General features: G+C 38.2%; 1 long non-coding RNA gene across 1 annotated transcript; it reads left to right on the top strand.

Moving 5' to 3' along the window:
- Positions 1-469: 469 nt before the first annotated feature.
- LOC123544799 (uncharacterized) lies at positions 470-11,046 on the top strand. Its single transcript, XR_008369324.1, has 4 exons — positions 470-583; positions 4,455-4,592; positions 9,157-9,342; positions 9,447-11,046. It is a non-coding gene; the product is annotated as an uncharacterized LOC123544799 (long non-coding RNA).
- Positions 11,047-15,511: the final 4,465 nt, after the last annotated feature.

Consider the following 15,511-nt stretch of genomic DNA (forward strand, 5'->3'; position numbering starts at 1 on the left):
ATTTTACAATTGAAGGGAGGAAAACTCAATTTTGAAAAAGAACACTAAAATTCCCTTGCTAATTTGATATGTTAGTAAACTAGTTTTTAGCTTGGCAATAGAGCTGTTTCACTGACCTGTCCATCAATTTACGTGACAGCTTCTGTGTACATACATGTATCTTCGATTTAGTTAAGATCTTATATGTAAGCTGATGTCACTTTTGGGAATTGATAATACTTTGCACACTTGTTCACTTTGATAATCTGACATGCGGTACTCTGGTAACATAATTCCCTTTTGGGTTTTTAATAAGTTATGGCTGCCCGCTTAGCTCAATAGGAAGAGTGCAGATCTATGTATAGTGAGGTTATAAGTTAGATCCCCTGCTTTTTGTATGTTCTCCATGACAATTTGATAAAAGACATTTTGTCTGAAGTCATTCCTACTTCACCTCTTATTCATGCGGGGAAGTTGGCAATTTTCTTTCAGAGAACAGGTTTGTACTGGTACGGAATCCAGTTAGGTTAATTGCCCGCCATCACAACTGAAAAACTGTTGAAGAACTGCGTTAAACTAAAAACAAACACACAAACACATACATGTAAGTAACTTATGCTTAAGTTTTTAGCTCAGCTGTACGAAGTATAAAGAGAGTTATCCGACTTGACCTGGTGTCGGCGTCTTTCAGCGTCCCCACCATGGTTAAAGCTCTTTTACACTTTCTCTTTTTATGCCCCCCTTCGAAGAAGGAGGGGTATATTGTTTTGCAGATGTCGGTCGATCGGTCTGTATGTAGACCAATCCGTTTCCGGATGATAACTCAAGAACGCTTGGGCCTAGGATCATGAAAGTTGATAGGAAGGTTGGTCATCACCTGCAGATGACCCCTATTGATTTTGAGATCTATATGTCAAAGGTCAAGGTCACAGTGACCCTGAACAGTTAACCGGTTTCCGATTGATAACTCAAGAACACTTGGGCCTAGGATCATGAAAGTTGATAGGGAGGTTTTTCATGACCAGCAGATGACCCCTATTGATTTTGAGGTCAGTATGTCAAAGTTCAAGGTCACAGTGACCCAGAACAGTTAAACGGTTTCCGGATGATAACTCAAGATTGCTTGAGCCTAGGGTCATGAAAGTTGATAGGGAGGTTGTTCATGACCAGCAGATGACCCCTATTGATTTTGAGGTCAGTATGTCAAAGTTCAAGGTCACAGTGACCCAGAACAGTTAAATGGTTTCCGGATGATAACTCAAGATTGCTTGGGCCTAGGATCATGAAAGTTGATAAAGAGGTTGGTCATGACAAGCAGATGACCCCTATTGATTTTGAGTTCAGTAGGTCAAAGGTCTAGGTAACAGTGACCAGGAACAGTAAAACGATTTCCATGCGATACCTCAAGAACGCTTGGGCATAGGATAAGGAAAATTGATAGGGAGAGTGATCATGACCAGCAGATGACCCCTATTGATTTGGGGTCTTTTGGTCAAAGTTAAAAGGTCAGTTTGGGCCCAGGAACAGTAAAACGGTTTCTGGACGCTAACTTGAGACGCTTGGGCCGAGGGTCATGAAAGATGATAGAGAGGTTCATCATGACCAGCAGATGACCCCTACTAATTTTAAGGTCAGTAGGTTAAAGGTAAAGGTTACAGTGACCCTGAACAGTTAAACGGTTTCCGGATGATAACTCAAGAACGCTTGGGCCTAGGATCATGAAAGTTGATAGGGAGGTTGGTCATAACCAGCAGATGACCCCTATAGATTTGGGGTCTGTAGGCTAAAGGTCAAGGTTACATTGACCCGGAACAGTTAAAAAACCCTTCTGGACGATACCTGAAAGCTTGGGCCTAAGATCATAAACTTAATAGGAGGTTGATGATGACCAGCAGATGACCCCTGTTGATTTTGAGGTCAATAGGTCAAAGGTCAATGTCACATTGAACCAGAACAGTAGAACTTTTGTTTACAGTGAGCAAATAATTTCTGTTCCTTGTGCAATTAATGAATACATCAAGGGGGGCATTTCGTGTTCGAGGAGCTCTTGTTTCATTGTATCTTTGTAATTACTTGATGGATTTGATTCAAACTTTAAATAGTTATTCCTCATCATCACCCAAATCATCTGACTTAGGGCCATAACTCTTGCATCAATATTTCATGATTTTCACTCAGATTTTCAGGTTAAAGGTTTGATGCACTTTCACTTTGTCTCTGTTATTACTGAATGGATTTGATTCAGACTTGAAATAATTGTTCAGCATCATCACCCACATTATATGACACAGGTGCATAACTCAGGCACAAATATTTCATGGATTATTCCCCCTTTTTACTTAGAATAGCAGGTTAAAGTTTTGATGCATTTTCACTCTATCTTTGTCACTGAATGGATTTGATTAAAACTTAAAATACAGTCGAATACCGTTACCTCGATATTCAAGGGACTGAAAAAATTGCATCGACGTATCCGAAATTCGACGTAACGATATCGACTTTCAGGGACTACTTTGTACTTGTGTCTTTATTGTCATTATATCTAATGCTTTTTTCCAGAGGGCTTGAAAGGGGAAAGAAATAATATAAAATGTAAATATGATTTTAATTTTATTGACAAATAAAATACGTTAATTAAATACATACATACAACTTTTTAATTTTTGAAAATATACAATTAAATACTAGCATTTTTATTCCTTCCCTAAACAAGTCTGAATGCAGCGGTAATGTTACTAGTTGAGTGGTCATTTGACTGTGCTTCGATAACGAAAATTTGCCAGTTAAATATGCATATTGTTACTCAATCCTAGATTGTAGATTTTTACTCAGTCAAACTGAAAATATTTCATCCAAATTAGTTATTATATTGGAAAATAGCTTTCTTGCTTGCATGGTGTTTTATAAGACTAATTATTGGGAATTAAATGCAAAACTTCCTGACATTTAAATTGGATTAAAGATTAAATAACAAACAAAACAAACACACAAACTAACTTGAATATGATTAATACATCGCCGGAATACAATAGGTTGATTTTCAAACCTTACAAATAACATGGATATTTTTGACAAGCTGTGATATCGACGAAACCAGGTGTAAAAACAGTACAGGTAATTTGACGGAACTGAAAAATCTCTTTGAGCTAAACGAAATATCGAGCTAATCATATCGAGGTAATGATATATAATTACATTAAGATAAATAGGGAAAAATCAGGACCGAATCAAACACATCGTGCTAACCGGAGTACCGAGCTGACCGATATCGAGGTAACGATATTCGACTGTAATTGTTTAATTTTATCACCCACATCATATGACACAAGGTGCATAACTCTGGCATGAATTTTTCATGAATTATGCCCCCTTTTCCTAAGAATTTCAGGTTAAAGTTGTGCTGCACTTTCACTCCATCTCTATTATTACTAAATGGATTTCAATTCATACCTAAAGTAATTGTTCAGCATTATCACCCACATCATATGACACAAGGTTCATAACTCTGGAACAAATTTTCATGAATTATTCCCCTTTTTTACTTAGAATTTCAGATTAAAGTTTGGAACCGCCTCGGTAGCCTAGTGGTAGAGCGTCCGCTTCGAGTGCGGGAGGTCGTGGGTTCGATCCCCGGCCGCGTCATACCAAGACATAAAAAATGGTACTAGCAGCTTCCATGCTTGGCGCTCAGCATTAAGGGGATAGTGCTAGGACTGGTCAGCCCGGTGTCATATAATGTGACTGGGTGGGTATCATGCCACGTGTCTAAGGCGTGATATTCCAGTGAGGCAGCACTATAAAGTTGGGCATTGTGCTCACTGCTACAAGTAGACACCATCATTTATATGACTGAAAAATTGTTGAAAAAGATGTTAAACCCAAACAAACACACACACACACAGATTAAAGTTTGATACACTTACACTCTATCTCTGTTATTGCTGAATGGATTTGATTCATACTTTAAATAGTTGTTCAACATCATCAACCACATCATATGACACAAGGTGCATAACTCAGGCACTAATTATTATGAAATTGGTGCCAGAGTAATGCACCTTGTGTCATACGATGTGGGTGATGCATTTTCACTATATTTCAGTTATTACCAAATTGATTTGATTCAAACTTGAAGTAGTTGTTCTGCATCATCACCCTCATCATATGACACAAGGTGCATAACTCCTGCACCCAATTCCCGCTTTGACAGTGGTCTTCATCTGTTCAAAGGAAGCTATTTCACCAGTTTTAAGAACTGGCCAAGTAGTCTTGATGAAGAATTAGGTAGTTCTGTCACAAAAAAAAGTTGTTTTTTTTACAAACATTTACTAATAACTTCCTGTATTTTTATATCAGAGTATTGTCTTAATTATCAAATACTTTAATCTTAATTCAAATTAAAAGAGAAAAAGTGTTGTTGTCAGTGCAAACACATGCTAATGAAATGCAAACATAGGCCTACTGTATTTTTTTAGAATTTTAGAAGATTTTGCTGACATGGAGCTGGTGGACATAGCTCAGAGTTGTGAGCCTGCTCTCAAGGCATATAATAGTGATTTGGTGGTTGAATCCATACAATTAGAGTGGATCAGATTTAAGAGGGAAATTTAGAGGTAATATCACTTATGTACACACATGTATTTATGATATAAAATGAGAATCAAGTAAGTCTTCAGCTGTATTATAATAATTGTATTTAATGTATTTTTGTTAGCTCCCCTGTCACATAGTGACATGGTGAGCTTTCATGATCACCCTGCGTCTGTTGTCCGTCGCCAGTCCGTCCGTGCATCAACATTTTCTTGTCTGCACGATACTGGTTTCATTTATGATTTTATTTTAACCAAACTTGCACACAATTTGTATCACCATAAGATCTTGGGTTTCCCTTTCTTGAACTGGCCAGATCCCATTATGGGTTCCAAAATCAGCTACTTTGACCTTGTCTGCACAATAGCAGCTTTATTTATGATATGATTTTTACCAAACTTGCACACAGCTTGTATAACCATAAGATCTTGGCTCCTTTTTTTAAATGGCCAGCTTCCGTTATGGGTTCTAGACTTAAGGTCCTGAAAAGGGCCAGAATTAGCTATTTTGACCTTTTCTGCACAATTGCAGCTTCATTTAAGATTTCATTTTAACCAAACTTGCACAAAACTTGTATCACTATAAGATCTTGGTTCCTTTCTTGACCTGGCCAGATTCCATTTCGGGTTCCAGAGTTATGGCCCCTGAAAGGGCAAGAATTAGCTATTTTGCCCTTGTCTGCACAATAGCAGCTTCATTTATGATTTTAATTTAATCAAACTTGCACAAAACTTGTGTCACCATAAGCTCTTGTTTCCTTTCTTGAACCGGCCAGATCCCATAACGGGTTCCAGAGTTATGGCCCCTGAAAGGGCCAGAATTAGCTATTTTGGCTTTGTCTGCGCAATAGCGGCTTCATTTATGATTTGAATAAACCAAACTTGCACACAACGTGTATCACCATAAGATCTTGATTTCTTTTTATACGCTCGAAGGGACGTATTATGTTATCACCTAAGTGTCCGTCTGTCTGTCTGTCTGTCTGTTGTTTAGCATTTTCCCTTCCGCTCTGTAACTCTTAAACCCCTTAAAGGATTTCAAAGAAACCTGACACAAATGTTCATCTCATCGAAACGATGTACAGAGCACATGTTTCGGATGGCTCCCTTCAAGGTCAAGGTCACACTTAGGGGTCAGTCATAATTCTTTTGATTGATCTTGACTATGATTTTTAACTCGACTATTCAAAGAATAATAGAGCTATTGGACTCACACATGCGTCTGCGTCCCGGTTTGGTGAAGGTTTTGTATGTAAGCTGGTATCTCAGTAACCACTTGTAAGAATGGATTGAAACTTCACACACTTATTCACTGTGATAAACTGACCTACATGGCACAGGTTCCATAACTTTATTTTGCTTTTTTACAAAATTATGCCCCGTTTTCGACTTAGAAATTCTTGGTTAAGGTTTTGTATGTAAGCTGGTATCTCAGTAACCGCTTGTGGGAATGGATTGAAACTAAACACACTTACTCACTGTGATAAACTGACCTACATTGCACAGGTTCCATAACTCTATTTTGCTTTTTTACAAAATTATGTCCCCTTTTCGACTAAGAAATTCTTAGTTTAAGGGTTTTTTATGTAAGCTGGTATCTCAGTACCCACTAATGGGAATGGATTGAAATCACACACTTTTTCACTATATGATCTGACATGCACTGTGTAGGTCCCAATCTAATTGCAATTTTTTTTTAAAATTATGCCCCTTTTTGGACTTAGCTGTTTTTGTATGTAAGCTGGTATTTCATTCCACTTATGGGAAAAGGGTTGAAACTTTACACACTTGTTCACTTTATGAGCTTTTATGCACTGTGAAGGTTCCATAACCCTTTTCCATTTTTTACAAAATTTGCCCCTTTTTTTAACTTTTGTATTCATTCAATTGACAAGGCTGTTGAATAGTCGAGGTTGCTGTCCTCAGACAGCTCTTGTTTTACCTTCTTCTCCTTAAGTGCAGTGATAATAGGTGAGCGATATAGGGCTATTATGGCCCTCTTGTATTTTTTTTTTTCCAACAGCAAAGTTGATGCCATTGCAAAACTGACCTGGCAATACCTGTAGGACTGTACATGTATGCAGCCCAAATATCCAAACCGTTTCACCTGAATTGAATGCTATTAACTCTCCCTTCTAGCTCTGTGGATGTAGAGCTAGGATTCTCAAGGTATTTCAGTGTTTAAAGTTCTTTCTTTTTAGCTCACCTGTCACAAAGTGACAAGGTGAGCTTTTGTGATCGCGCGGTGTCCGTCGTCCGTGCGTGCGTAAACTTTTGCTTGTGACTACTCTAGAGGTCACATTTTTCATGGGATCTTTATGAAAGTTGGTCAGAATGTTCATCTTGATAATATCTAGGTCAAGTTCGAAACTGGGTCACGTGCCTTCAAAAACTAGGTCAGTAGGTCTAAAAATAGAAAAACCTTGTGACCTCTCTAGAGGCCATATATTTCATGAGATCTTCATGAAAATTGGTCAGGATGTTCACCTTGATGATATCTATGTCAAGCTCGAAACTGGGTCACGTGCCATCAAAAACTAGGTCAGTAGGTCTAAAAATAGAAAAACCTTGCGACCTCTCTAGAGGCCATATATTTCACAAGATCTTCATGAAAATTGGTCAGAACGTTCATCTTGATGATATCTAGGTCAAGTTTGAAACCGGGTCATGTGCCTTCAAAAACTAGGTCAGTAGGTCAAATAATAGAAAAACCTTGTGACCTCTCTAAAGGCCACATTTTTCATGGGATCTGTTTGAAAGTTGGTCTGAATGTTCATCTTGATGATATCTAGGTTAAGTTCGAAACTGGATCACGTGCTGTCAAAAACTAGATCAGTAGGTCTAAAAATAGAAAAACCTTGTGACCTCTCTAAAGGCCATATATTTCATGAGATCTTCATGAAAATTAGTCAGATTGTTCACCTTGATGATATCTAGGTCAAGTTTGAAACTGGGTCACGTGCCTTAAAAAACTAGGTCAGTAGGTCAAATAATAGAAAAACCTTGTGACCTCTCTAGAGGCCATATTTTTCATGGGATCTGTATGAAAGTTGGTCTGAATGTTCATCTTGATGATATCTAGGTCATTTTCGAAAGTGGGTCATGTGCCTTCAAAAACTAGGTCAGTAGGTCAAATAAAAGAAAAACCTTGTGACCTCTTTTAATTAAAGGCCATATTTTTCATGGGATCTGTATGAAAGTTGGTCTGAGTTTTCATCTTGATGATATCTAGGTCAAGTTCGAAACAGGGTCATGTGCGGTCAAAAACTAGGTCAGTAGGTCTAAAAATAGAAAAACCTTGTGACCTCTCTAGAGGCCATATTTGTGAATGGATCTCCATAAAAATTGGTCAGAATGTTCACCTTGATGATATCTAGGTCAAGTTTGAAACTGGGTCACGTGCCTTAAAAAACTAGGTCAGTAGGTCAAATAATAGAAAAACCTTGTGACCTCTCTAGAGGCCATATTTTTCATGGGATCTGTATGAAAGTTGGTCTGAATGTTCATCTTGATGATATCTAGGTCAATTTCGAAAGTGGGTCATGTGCCATCAAAAACTAGGTCAGTAGGTCAAATAAAAGAAAAACCTTGTGACCTCTCTAAAGGCCATATTTTTCATGGGATCTGTATGAAAGTTGGTCTGAGTGTTCATCTTGATGATATCTAGGTCAAGTTCGAAACAGGGTCATGTGCGGTCAAAAACTAGGTCAGTAGGTCTAAAAATAGAAAAACCTGTGTGCCTCTCTAGAGGCCAACTTGTGAATGGATCTCCATAAAAATTGGTCAGAATGTTCACCTTGATGATATCTAGGTCAATTTGAAACTGGGTCACGTGCTTAAAAAACTAGGTCAGTAGGTCAAATAATAAAAAAAACCTTGTGACCTCTCTAGAGGCCATACTTTTCATGGGATCTGTATGAAAGTTGGTCTGAATGTTCATCTTGATGATATCTAGGTCAAGTTTGAAACTGGGTCAACTGCGGTCAAAAACTAGGTCAGTAGGTCTAAAATTTTTAAAATCTTTTGACCTCTCTAGAGGCCATATTTTTCAATGGATCTTCATGAAAATTGATCTGAATGTTCACCTTGATGATATCTAGGTCAGTTTCGAAACGGTGCGGTCAAAAACTAGGCCAGTAGGTATAAAAATAGAAAAACCTTGTGACCTCTTTAGAGGCCATATTTTTCATGAGATCTTCATGAAAATTAGTGAGAATGTTCACCTTGATGATATTCTAGGTAAAATTCAAAACAGGGTCATGTACCTTCGAAAACTAGGTCAATAGGTCAAATAATAGAAAAACCTTGTGACCTCTCTAGAGACCATATTTTTCAATGGATCTTCTTGAAAATTGGTCAGAATTTTTATCTTGATAATATCTAGGTCAAGTTCAGAATTGGGTCACATGAGCTCAAAAACTAGGTCACTATGTCAAATAATAGAAAAAACGACGTCATACTCAAAACTGGGTCATGTGGGAAGAGGTGAGCGATTCAGGACCATCATGGTCCTCTTGTTTAGTTGAAATTCTCCTAGTCTTCTGTTATTGCACTTGGATAAAATTGTTTTATTTTCTCTATTTTTTAGGATGAAAATGACAGAAAATGACAGGAGGTCTTTGCTAAGTTCTAGCTCTCTGAGTGATCTGATGTTAATCCACACAGAGACTATCTGAGTCTGTTGAGAAGTTTGATCCATTGGATTCAATATTATTATGGAATTCCTGTGGTAGTAGGGCTAGGAGACCATTCTACAATGATAAAAAAAGTAAAGGTAAACAAATTTACACTATCTTCATGCAGCCACTGAATATTGTGTGTAATTTTTTGTCACAATGGAATGACCATCTAATAATTAATACCGTCTTTTTATTACAGCCAGCCAAATTCACCAATTGCTGTCTCAGTATAGACACAGATGATGTGCGGAAGAACTTGACATGGCTAGGGAAGGTGTATGTGATAATGATGGTGACAATGATGACAATGCCGCTGATGATGAGACTAATGCACAGACAAGACCTCATTGCTGTCAAAACAGAGCTTATAGACTTATGATGGACCTTGTTGAGTAATGATTACTAAAAATATGTAGTAACACTTGAGTTGAATAATATGACTGAAGTTTATTTAAATTGCTCAACAGGCAGAAGGACCACCGGAAATCGTGTTGGACCAGCGGTTTGCAAAAGTTGCTGGTCCTTTAGGCCACCACATAAAAAAAAGTTAGTGTCTAGCCCTCAACGTGTCTATGACTGAGCTTAACCGGCTAAACAGACAAGACCTCATTGCTGTCAAAACAGAGCTTATAGACTTATGATGGACCTTGTTGAATAATAATAACTGAAAATATGTAATAATAATTGAGTTAAGTTGAATAATATGACTGAAGTTTACTTAAATTGCTCAACCGGCAGTAGAACCACCTGAAATCTTGTTGGACCAGCAGTTTGCAAAAGTTGCTGGTCCTTTGGGACGTCTAGCCCTGAACGTGTCGACGACTGAGCTTAACCGGCTGAACAGTTTATGGCACCATTACCTAGTATTTGTTGTAGTGTGCCAATGAGAGCATTTGTCCATTCAGCATTGGATTATGTGGGACCTTTCATTACTGTCCAAGGTCGAGGAAAACAGCCTGAAATAAGATATTTATGTCTGTTTACTTGTCTGAAATCTCATTTGGAATAGATACTGATGCATTTCTAAATTCGTTTTATCAATTTGCTGGTTGTAGAGATCTCCCAGGAACAGTTCTGTCGGATAATGAAACAAACTGTCGATAGTGAAAAGGAACTCAGATAATTAATAAACGCGCTGAATAATGATCAAATAAAAGAAAAGACAGTAAATAAAGGAGTTCAGTTGCATTTCATTCCTACATTAGCACCACATTGGAGAGGTGTACATGAAATCATGGTGAAAAGTGATAAACAAGCCATTCATTCCATGTTACAGAATGCTTCAGTGTCAGATGAGGAACTTATGACTGCATTTGTAGCAGCAGAAGCTCTTATCAATATGAGACCTCTTATTTATCTTACTCCAAATCATTTCCAACATGGACAAATAGGAGGGGAGTTCGCACCTGAGAGCCTTGATACAAATGATTTCAACCCTACAAATGGTACGAGTTCAAGAGTTAGTCTGAAACTTTTGGGGTTGTTGGATTCGTGAGTGGTTGCCAAACCTATGTACCTCCAAGAAATGGAACAGAGTTTGACCAGATCTGAAAGTTTGAGATGTCGTTATCATGGTATAGCCTTGGCCTTTAGGTGGTGTTACATCCATTCATACAAGTGGCGATGGTCATGTGAGAGCAGTAAACATTTTAGTAAGTGGTAAAGAATTCACACAGCCCATTACAAAGTTAAGCCCGTTAGAAATTAACAGCAGTGATTAATAGTTATGTGTTGTGCAGAAATATTGCATTTTATGTGACAAAAAGTGTAAATATTCTTGCATGTGGAGGGCATAATAATACCTCAAAAATAATTCCGCGTGTGGAGGGCATAATCCCTAAAAAATAATTTCGCATGTGGAGGACATAATAATCCCTCAAAAATAATTCCGCGTGTGGAGGGCATAATCCCTAAAAAATAATTTCGCATGTGGAGGGCATAATAATCCCTCAAAAATAATTCCGCGTGTGGAGGGCATAATCCCGCAAAAATAATGCCACATGTGGAGGGCATAATAATCCCTCAAAAATAATGCCGTGTGTGGAGGGCATAATAACCCCTCAAAAATAATGCCATGTTTGGAGGGCATAATAATCCCTCAAAAATAATGCCACGTGTGGAGGGCATAATAACCCCTCAAAAATAATGCCATGTTTGGAGGGCATAATAATCCCTCAAAAATAATGCCACGTGTGGAGGGCATAATAATCCCTCAGAAATAATGTCGCATGTGGAGGGCATAATAATCCCTCAATATATTTTAAGATAAAGAAATATCTGAAACATTATATTATTATCTTGGGCAAAGAGAAAGGCATTTTTCTCTTTCAGGAAAAAGGAAGATGCACTGTATAAAAAGATGAAGAAGATTGTATTATCATTACTATTTATTGTAATTTTTAACATGTATATATTTTCAGACATATAATTGAATTATTGTATCACATAAAGCAATTTTTCAGAATGTTTGAAATCATTGATACAAAATTAAAAACATGGATACTTTTATTATTTGAACGCATTGTATTGATTGTAAGATTAAACGAGACTTACCTTGGTAAGTTGAAGTTTGATTGATATTTTATCAACCACTAACTCCTTAAGGGATCAAACAGAGATGACGTAGCTCATTGGTAATATGAAATCAATCTTCAGAGTCTTCAGTCAGGCATGAATATCATATTTATGCCTAGCAGGGAGCATTAAATAATCAAGCCCCGGGGAGTGGAGGGTGGGTGTTTGATCCCTTAAGGAGTTAGTGGTTGAAAAAATATCAATCAAACTTCAACTTACCAAGGTAAGTCTCGTTTAATCTTACAATTTTATCTCCCACTTAACTCCTTATAGGGCTCCAACAGAGACTTTTAGAGTTGATTATTTAATGATAAGTAATGCTAATGATATCAGTTATGCGTTAAGATTTGTTTATTCAAAAAACTAATAATAATGTAAATATCATCAAAGTTACTAAATGTATTTCATTTCTTAATGATAGTTCATCATTCAACGAGCATTCCTCTCACTGCAAATAGTCACATAGTTCATAACACAACAAAAAGTTCATTTATTTTGTACTGCATACTGTACATACTTTTCATGAATAGGTTTGTCATAAAACCTACTAAATGTTTTTACATTGGATCATTCTGCTGTCCTTGTGATTTTTTCAAGCGAAATTCCTTTTTGTTTGGCTGTACTTGTAGCGACAGCCCTTGTACTGTGAGTGGTGAAACTGACATCAATTCCAGCTTTAACCATGATAGTTTTTACCCATCTAGCAACTGTTGCCCGAGACACTCCTCTGTGTGGGACTTGAGTACTTATCAGAAGCTGTGTTTCCTTTGGATCTTGCAGTGCTTTTGTGCGATTGATATAAAGTCGAAATGTTTCTACAATACATAGGTTCTTATTCTTCACATATTTTTTCAGTATAATCGGTTCCAAATGGTATTTAGGTCTCGATTTGTTTAAGTAGACGATTTGGTAATATTATAACTTGTTCATCATTCAGCTGTAAGTCACTTAATTTAATCAGATGCAGTGTTTGGCACCTCTGTGCACTCAATAAAAGGAAAAGAATGCATAATTTACTCGACAGGAAAATAAAGGAATCATCTTTTACATTGCATAAGTAATTGAACACAATATCAACATCCCATACTGACGTATGTCTTGGTATGTTTGGTCTTTTATGAAATACTCCTTTCATGAATTTTTTTAATAAACTGTTAGAGCTGTAATCAACACCGCCGCATGTGGTGGTATAGGCATTTATAGCTGTAATCAACACCGCCGCATGTGGTGGTATAGGCATTTATAGCTGTAATCAACACCGCCGCATGTGGTGGTATAGGCATTTAGAGCTGTAATCAACACCGCCGCATGTGGTGGTATAGGCATTTATAGCTGTAATCAACACCGCCGCATGTGGTGGTATAGGCATTTATAACTGTAATCAACACCGCGGCATGTGGTGGTATAGGCATTTATAGCTGTAATCAACACCGCCGCATGTGGTGGTATAGGCATTTATAACTGTAATCAACACCGCCGCATGTGGTGGTATAGGCATTTATAACTGTAATCAACACCGCCGCATGTGGTGGTATAGGCATTTATAGCTGTAATCAACACCGCCGCATGTGGTGGTATATAGAGCTGTAATCAACACCGCCGCATGTGGTGGTATATAGAGCTGTAATCAACACCGCCGCATGTGGTGGTATAGGCATTTATAGCTGTAATCAACACCGCCGCATGTGGTGGTATAGGCATTTATAGCTGTAATCAACAACGCCGCATGTGGTGGTATAGGCATTTATAGCTGTAATCAACACCGCCGCATGTGGTGGTATAGGCATTTATAACTGTAATCAACACCGCCGCATGTGGTGGTATAGGCATTTATAGCTGTAATCAACACCGCCGCATGTGGTGGTATATAGAGCTGTAATCAACACCGCCGCATGTGGTGGTATAGGCATTTAGAGCTGTAATCAACACCGCCGCATGTGGTGGTATAGGCATTTAGAGCTGTAATCAACACCGCCGCATGTGGTGGTATAGGCATTTAGAGCTGTAATCAACACCGCCGCATGTGGTGGTATAGGCATTTAGAGCTGTAATCAACACCGCCGCATGTGGTGGTATAGGCATTTAGAGCTGTAATCAACACCGCCGCATGTGGTGGTATAGGCATTTATAGCTGTAATCAACACCGCCGCATGTGGTGGTATAGGCATTTATAGCTGTAATCAACACCGCCGCATGTGGTGGTATAGGCATTTATAGCTGTAATCAACACCGCGGCATGTGGTGGTATAGGCATTTATAACTGTAATCAACACCGCCGCATGTGGTGGTATAGGCATTTATAGCTGTAATCAACACCGCCGCATGTGGTGGTATAGGCATTTATAGCTGTAATCAACACCGCCGCATGTGGTGGTATAGGCATTTATAACTGTAATCAACACCGCCGCATGTGGTGGTATAGGCATTTATAGCTGTAATCAACACCGCCGCATGTGGTGGTATAGGCATTTATAGCTGTAATCAACACCGCCGCATGTGGTGGTATAGGCATTTATAGCTGTAATCAACACCGCCGCATGTGGTGGTATAGGCCCTTTATAACTGTAATCAACACCGCCGCATGTGGTGGTATAGGCATTTATAGCTGTAATCAACACCGCCGCATGTGGTGGTATAGGCATTTATAGCTGTAATCAACACCGCCGCATGTGGTGGTATAGGCATTTATAGTTGCCCTTGCAGTCCCTAATGCACTGTAACTAAGTCCTAGTTTGTACATTTGTGACAGAAACTTTATGACATTCTTCAAAGCTGGGTTAATTGAATCAACTGATTTCTTAGTGCTAAATGATAACCATCTTTTAATGAAAGATGAGTATTGTGCCCGTGTGGATTTTCTCCATCTGTCGATAATAAGGGCGGCAGCATGTCCTGAAATGCCTTGTTTACATAATGCTTCCCTGACAACCTGAAAACTCCCAACACCATTTTCTTTAGTGAGTGTTGATATGACGGCTTATGTGGAAGTTGATTGATGTTTTGCGTTGACGGAAGGAAGTACCTGGGCTGACTCATCAATGCAGCAATTGAAGCCACCAGCTTTAAAAATTGTCCAATCGGTAGTAACAAGAACCACTTTTGCTTCGTCCAGAACATTTTCTGTAGAACTCTCGCCACCAGACTGAAAGGGGGGAAACATATAGAGAAAATCAGAATTCCAGTCTAATGAGAATGCATCTATTGCCCATGCATGTGTATCAGGCAGTCTTGAAACATACTTGTCTAACTTAGAATTCAGTTTAGATGCAAACATATCAATTTGAGGCATTCCATATTTATTGCAAATTTTTTTGAATACACTTGTCCAACGACCATTCTAGGTCATCGTTAAAATTTCTCGACAATCTGTCTGCCTCAACATTTGAAACACCTGGTATGTGTGCAGCACTTAAATGTATATTTCTTTTTATACACCAAAACCATATTTTGCGGGCGTGAGTATTCAACTCTGAACATTTCCCTCCAAATTTATTTAGATATGCACAACACGTGGTATTATCTGTCGCATAATGCAATCAATCTTAGTTCACATGCTTTTAATTCAAGGATATTTATGTGTAGGTTTTGTTCTTCTGGTGACCATATTCCACTGATTTTAAGATTTTCATCTTTAATGCATGCCCCATAGCCAAGAAGGCTAGCGTCCGTATGTAACAAAAGAGCAGGATT

Source organism: Mercenaria mercenaria, unplaced genomic scaffold, assembly GCF_021730395.1.
Source record: "Mercenaria mercenaria strain notata unplaced genomic scaffold, MADL_Memer_1 contig_3729, whole genome shotgun sequence".
NCBI lineage: Eukaryota > Metazoa > Mollusca > Bivalvia > Venerida > Veneridae > Mercenaria > Mercenaria mercenaria.